Source organism: Cnephaeus nilssonii, assembly GCF_951640355.1.
Source record: "Cnephaeus nilssonii genome assembly, chromosome: 7".
Taxonomy (NCBI): Eukaryota; Metazoa; Chordata; class Mammalia; order Chiroptera; family Vespertilionidae; genus Cnephaeus; species Cnephaeus nilssonii.
The window spans coordinates 80,722,969-80,728,988 of NC_137078.1; the positions used below are offsets into that span (position 1 = coordinate 80,722,969).

The window sequence follows — 6,020 nt, forward strand, 5'->3', positions numbered from 1 at the left end:
ATTTCAGTGTTTCTCAGATGTTTAGCAACTTTGGCCCTACCCACTAAATTCCAGTAGAGGCAGGGTCATTATGACAACCCTGATCTATCCCCTGGTTGAATACCACTAGTAAAACCATCCTTTGGGCCTACAGTGGGAACAATATTGTTTTGTCTGCCTAGTACCACCTCCTATCTTAGGAAGTGTTCTTCCCCCTACTCCAACTATATTGTGCCTTAAGGAGTTACTTATTCCTATAAGACTCTGCCCTTCTGGGTACAGTTGAATTATCTGGCATGTCTTGAAGGGGGTCAGGCATTAACATTCAATTAAAAATTTAATACAAAGCAGGCGTGGAACAGAAACCACCTGTCCTATGATAGAATCCCCTGCCCCCAAACACACATATATGGGCAGAGTCTCCCTAGGCTGGTTGAGGCATATGCATGTGATTGAGACATAATTGACCAAATCCTGAGGATGCAAATGTCCACATAAACACCACTGGCAACAACAAGTCACTCAGTTTCTATAGGGCTTTAGGCAAAGATTGGGTTGTGAAAACACTTGGGTTTTTAGAAAAACTGAATAACAAAGCCTGAGGCCAAAAAAAAAAAAAATTGAATAAAGCAGGGTAGAGGAATTTCTCTTATACATTTTTCCTGGTAGGTGTCCAGAAAGGAAAAGGGAATTAAAGAGAAAATATTTGCATGGAATTAAGGTTTTGGGTGCTGCATGGATGGCAGTTTGGAAATGGAATGGAGAGATGAGCCTGTGCCTGGGAAACACCTCTTTAGTCACAAGAAAAGCCGGGGGTGGGGGGAGGGGGAGAAGGATGGGGGAGGAGAGAGAGGTCGAGCTCCAATTTGGACAATTGGTGAACAGGGGTGAGCTAGGAAGGGAAAACCTTTTGTTCCACGTATTAACTTGTACCAAGCTAAAGTGAGTCTGTATTTGGAATTTGTGACATATATTCTCAATTTTGGTGAATGGCACCATAATATGTCACTCAACCAATCCAGAAACCTGAGAGTCGCGAGAGTCACACTGACTCCAGTCCCTTGCCCCTCCAAGGAGCCCTGTCAATTTTGCCTCTGTTTCCCAATCTATTTCCTCCTCTCCATTGTTACTATCATTGACCTAGTTCAGGTCCTTATAATCTCCCACCTAGACAACTGGTCTTCCTGCCTCCAGTCTAATCGCCTTCCAAATCCATCCTTCAGACGCTACCAGAATAATCTTTCTCAGACATATATCTAACTATGTTGCTCTCCTTCTTAATAACCCTCCTACCCCCCAGCTACCCAGTTCATAGAGTCTGAAAGCTAAATTCTAGGCATAGCATTCTAGACTTTTTCTTCCCTGTTTAACTTCCAGCCTTTGTGCTGGCCATCCTCACCCCCACCACTACACACACACAACACACACACCCTATGCTCCAGTCATACTGACCTACTTTCAGTTCCCCAAACACAACATACTTTATCAAGCCCCTACACATACCTGGAATGCCTTTTCCTCCTTGTGCCAGCCTGGAGAACTCCAGTCCATTTTGAAACTCAGTTCGGGAGTCGTCGCCTCCTGACTTATCCCAGGCAAAGTCAGTTGCCCCTCTCTTGGGGCCCCACAGCTCTTGTACATACTTCCACTATTACACAAGCTGGTTTGCTTGCCTGTCTCCAGCCAGCAATGGAAACCTGTCTGAGAATAAGACTGCATTTTATTTATTGTTATATTTTCCGTTTCTAGCATAGGCTTAAAATAGGTTCTTGAGGTTTGTTGAGTGAGTGGATGAATATGTTATAGGTACTTTAGGTTGCCAAAAATGGTGGTAAAGGAACTTCTGCATACAAGAAGCTGATGGTGTGTATGTGCTGTCATGCCTTGGCAAAAGGCCCTGGTGTTTCTTGGTTTTGTTTTTTAGGCCATGGTATTTTAATCATTTATTCCACAATTATTCATTAAACACCCACTATGTGTCAGGTCCTGTGACATTTTTAAAGGTCAGTGTGTATTACATTAAGCAAGAAAAACAGCCCTGGCCTTCAAGCAGCACACTCTCTAAAATAAGCTTCATAATCGTATGGAATTACAGCTTGATTTATTATTATTATTAAATATTTTTATTGATTTTAGAGAGGAAGTGAGAAGGAGAGAGTGATAGAAACATCAATGATGAGAGAGTCATTGATTGGCTGCCTTCTGCACACCCCCCACTGGGGATCAAGCCCGCAACCTGGGCATGACCTCATGGTTCATAGATTGACGCTCAACCACTGAGCCACGCTGGCTGGGCACAGCATGAATTTTTTAAAGCAGATTCTGAGAGATGCAATTATTTCACTGAACCAAAGGAAAAGTTTAAACAACTCTTTAAATACCTTTTAAATAAAAAAAAATTAAAAAAGGCTTTAGGATAAGTGAACCGACATGACAAAATCCTGCCACAAGGTGGCAGTGCTTATCTAAAAATAAAGAAGGAGTCTAAAAAAATAGACTTTTGAAGCCCTTAGTGGCATAGGACTTTAGAAAAGCAAGTGGTTCTCACACCTTACTCCAGAGGAATGCTAGTACTAAAAATTTAATATGGTAGCTGTTCTCAATTTTCAGAAAAGATCAACTGAAAGATATGATTTAATCAGTTTTCCCTCCACACTTTCACAAGATATGATTTAATCAATGTCTTTCCTTCAAACTTTCACAAGCCTTTGGAATCTGCTTTTGTTTGCCTTCCAGCAAGCAAATATAAATTTAGAATGGGCTGAGCATGTTAAATTACATGCCTTATTATTTCATAGACATACTAGAGGCCTGGTGCACGAAATTCTTGCTCAGGTAGGGTCCCTAGGCCTGGCCGTCGATCAGGGCCATCTGTGGGGTGACTGGCGAGGCGATCAGGGTCTCCGCTTGCACCTGCCTTGGCCTGGCACTGCCCGCTCACCTGCTCCACCATCCCACCGCGGTCCCACTCTCATTGGGGCCCATTGGGGCCAGCAACGCCTCCACTGCTGTCCGTGCCGTCGCCGGCGCCCGCCATGTTCCACCATGTTCATGTGGTCAGCGCATGTCTAACTCCCAGTCAGTCGAACTCCTGCCAGTGAGGACAATTTGCATATTAGTCTTTTATTATATAGAATAATTTCAGAATTGATTTTTATATTAATTTTGAATGATATACTAATAGATCCTACTAATGAAAATGTTTCCTGACTTGTATGACAGATTAAATGGGTCAGTACTACGAAGTATTTCCTACAGAGATCCTTACTTCCAGGTACTCTTGCAATTAAATCCATTTGAGAATCATGATCTAATCCAATGTTTTCTAATTTCAAATGGAGAAAACAAGGTTCTGAGGAACTAAATGACTTCCCAAGGTCACAAAGTCATTTGTGGGACAAGTTCAGGCTTATCCCTGCAGAGTGAACACTGAGATCTTTCCCTTGTTGCCATCTATCAACTTCATAAGCAGAGCTTTTTAGATAATTAACCTTGAGAGCCAAGACATAGAGAGGGTCAAGATGACTTTCAGGTTTCTGAATTGGTAAGTGATGGGTTTTGGTGCCATTCAGCAAAATTGAGAATACAGACTGCTCATTCCAAATACAGACTCCCTTTAGTGGCACAAGTTAATATACAGAATAAAAGATTTCCCTTCCTAGCTCAGCCCTTTCACCCATTGTCCAAATCAGAGCTCTTTTTCTTAGCTTCTTTGGTGACTAAAGAGGTGCTCTATAAAGAGAGAAAAATGCTAATTAGTTCTGAAAAATGCTAATATCAGTAGTATTATTTCATATATTCACTTCCAGAGGGGGTTCAATCTATAATAATAAAAGTGTAATATGCTAATTAGACCAGATGTCCTTCAGGATGTCCTTCTGGGATGAAGCTGGGGCTGCAGCCACCACGCCTGTGAGGAAGGGATCGAGGCCACAGCTGTGAAGACCTACTCTTGCACAAATTTCGTGCATCGGGCCTCTAGTAATAACAGTTGACAAGTGACTGATTTAATTAGTTCAACAAATATGGATTGACTTTCCTACCATGAGCCAGGTATCTTCTAAAGTGTGGTTCTCAAAGTATGGTCTTCATATCAGCCGCATTAGCATCACCTGGCAACTTGTTAGAAATGCAAATTCTTAGGCCCCACATGAGACACACTGAATCAGAAATTCTGGGAGTGGGGGTCAAACAGTCTGTTTTTACCAGCCCTTCACATCATTCTGATGCATGCTCAACTTTGAGAAAAATTATTCTAGATAGTGAGGATATGGTATTAAAGAAAACAAAGTGCTTGTCTTCTTGGAGCAACACTATACAAACAGAAACTTTTAGTAAAGGTGAGTATTACCAGGGAAACCAAAACAGGAGACAGAGGGAGAATGTAGAGGGCACTCAGGCAAGGTCTTTCTGAGGAGTATGAACTTTGGAGTCAGGTTGAACCGGATGTGAATACTGGCTCCACCAGTTACTAGCATTTTAAAGGGTTAGTTTCCTCGTCTACTAAAATGGAGATAGAAAGCCCTAACCAGTTTGGCTCAGTGGCTAGAGCGTCGGCCTGCGGACTGGAGGGTCCCGGGTTCGATTCTGGTCAAGGGCATGTACCTTGGTTGCCGGCACATCCCCAGTAGGGGGTGTGCAGGAGGCAGCTGATCGATGATTCTCTCTCATCAATGTTTCTAACTCTCTATTCCTCTCCCTTCCTCTCTGTAAAAAAATCAATAAAATATATTTTAAAAATAAATAAATAAATAAATAAAATGGAGATAGTAATATCACTTACCTTACAAAGTTACTCTGAAGATTAGATAAAATAATGTTTGCAAAAGTCTTGCAAGTGTTTCTGTCACAGGGCAACTCCCCAATAAATGTTAGCCCTCCAAACATGAGGGAGGAGTGCTACAGATGTATATTTGGGAATCATTAATGTAGGACTTAATAATAGAGTCTGTGAAAAGATGGGTAGACTGAGATGTGAGAGAAGAGAATGGGTGATAGGCTCTTGTTGGAGGGTGGGGTGGCAGAAGTGGGTTGAGAAGTGGTGAGGAGGTGAAGGAATGAAGATGTGACCGTTTATCTGAACTCAGCTAACGGTGGGAACTTGGGAGAGCAGGCCAATGGATAGGGTGAGCAGCTATCCTGGTTTGCCTGGGATTGAGGAGATTTCCTGGGAGGTGATTCTTTCAATGCTAAAACCGAGAAAGTCCTGGGAAAATTGGGATGAGCTGGTCAACCTACCAGTGGTTAGGATCCTGGGGGGTGAAGTGGAAGTGGTAACTGCCATGAACTTCCTTTCTTGGTGCCCTCTGATCTCCTCCTTACAGTAATCTTGTAAAGTACCTTCCAGTAGCTTGACTCCACCTGAAGTCAGAGGGCCAGGGTGCTCAGGAATGCAGTGGGGGAGAAGCCAGCCTCGCCCGGATACAGCAGGATAAGGAACGACAGAGAATGGATCAGGAGTGGCTAAAAGATAGTAACCAGCACAGTGACAAGAGGTTAGAATTGTCTGGGATTATCTGATTCCATACTTTTTATTTTTCCCCCCTGCCTTATCCAAAGAGCCTAGGAGTGGGATGGATGGGTCTTTTCTGCATCCTTGAATCAATCTTAAGTAGAATTATAAAAGTTACCCAAGGATATTCCTTAGTATCTGAGCAGCGCCCCCCAAATTTTTCTCTTTTGATGTTCATTGGTATGAGTGCCGTAAACAAGAAGGAGCAGGTAGGATGGTCCTGGAGAAAACACTCATGGGCACTGGACTCTAGTACAGGTTAAGGAGCCCTCTGGTGTCCACAGATTTTCTCCCCACTTTTTACCTGGAGCAGGAACTTACTCCTCATATCGCTGCTTGATGGAAACTATCGCGCTATGGCAAGATCAAAGGTCAAAGTCCACCACTCGAACGGTACCATCTGGCAAGGCCAGAGTGCCCGACACCCCAGTAGCCAGAACACCTTCAGCCTCCTCCAGGTTCACTTGACCTGAGGGGCCGCGCGCGACCCGCCAACCCAACCCACATTACAGTTGTGGGACTGGCCGAA

At 43.4% G+C, this 6,020-nt stretch overlaps 2 long non-coding RNA genes across 2 annotated transcripts in view; both read right to left on the reverse strand.

Annotated features, from left to right (window-relative positions):
- LOC307103668 overlaps nt 1-1,640 on the reverse strand; it is a 16,493-nt gene extending 14,853 nt beyond the window's left edge. The window contains exon 1 of the long non-coding RNA XR_013813831.1: nt 1,483-1,640. This is a non-coding gene — a long non-coding RNA (uncharacterized lncRNA). The remainder of the gene's footprint in view (nt 1-1,482) is intronic.
- Nucleotides 1,641-2,958: 1,318 nt separating this feature from the next.
- LOC307103667 lies at nt 2,959-5,924 on the reverse strand. The gene is made up of 3 exons (XR_013813830.1): nt 5,796-5,924; nt 5,218-5,442; nt 2,959-3,070 (listed from the first exon to the last, which is right to left on the reverse strand). It is a non-coding gene; the product is annotated as an uncharacterized lncRNA (long non-coding RNA).
- Between the last annotated feature and the right edge of the window lie 96 nt (nt 5,925-6,020).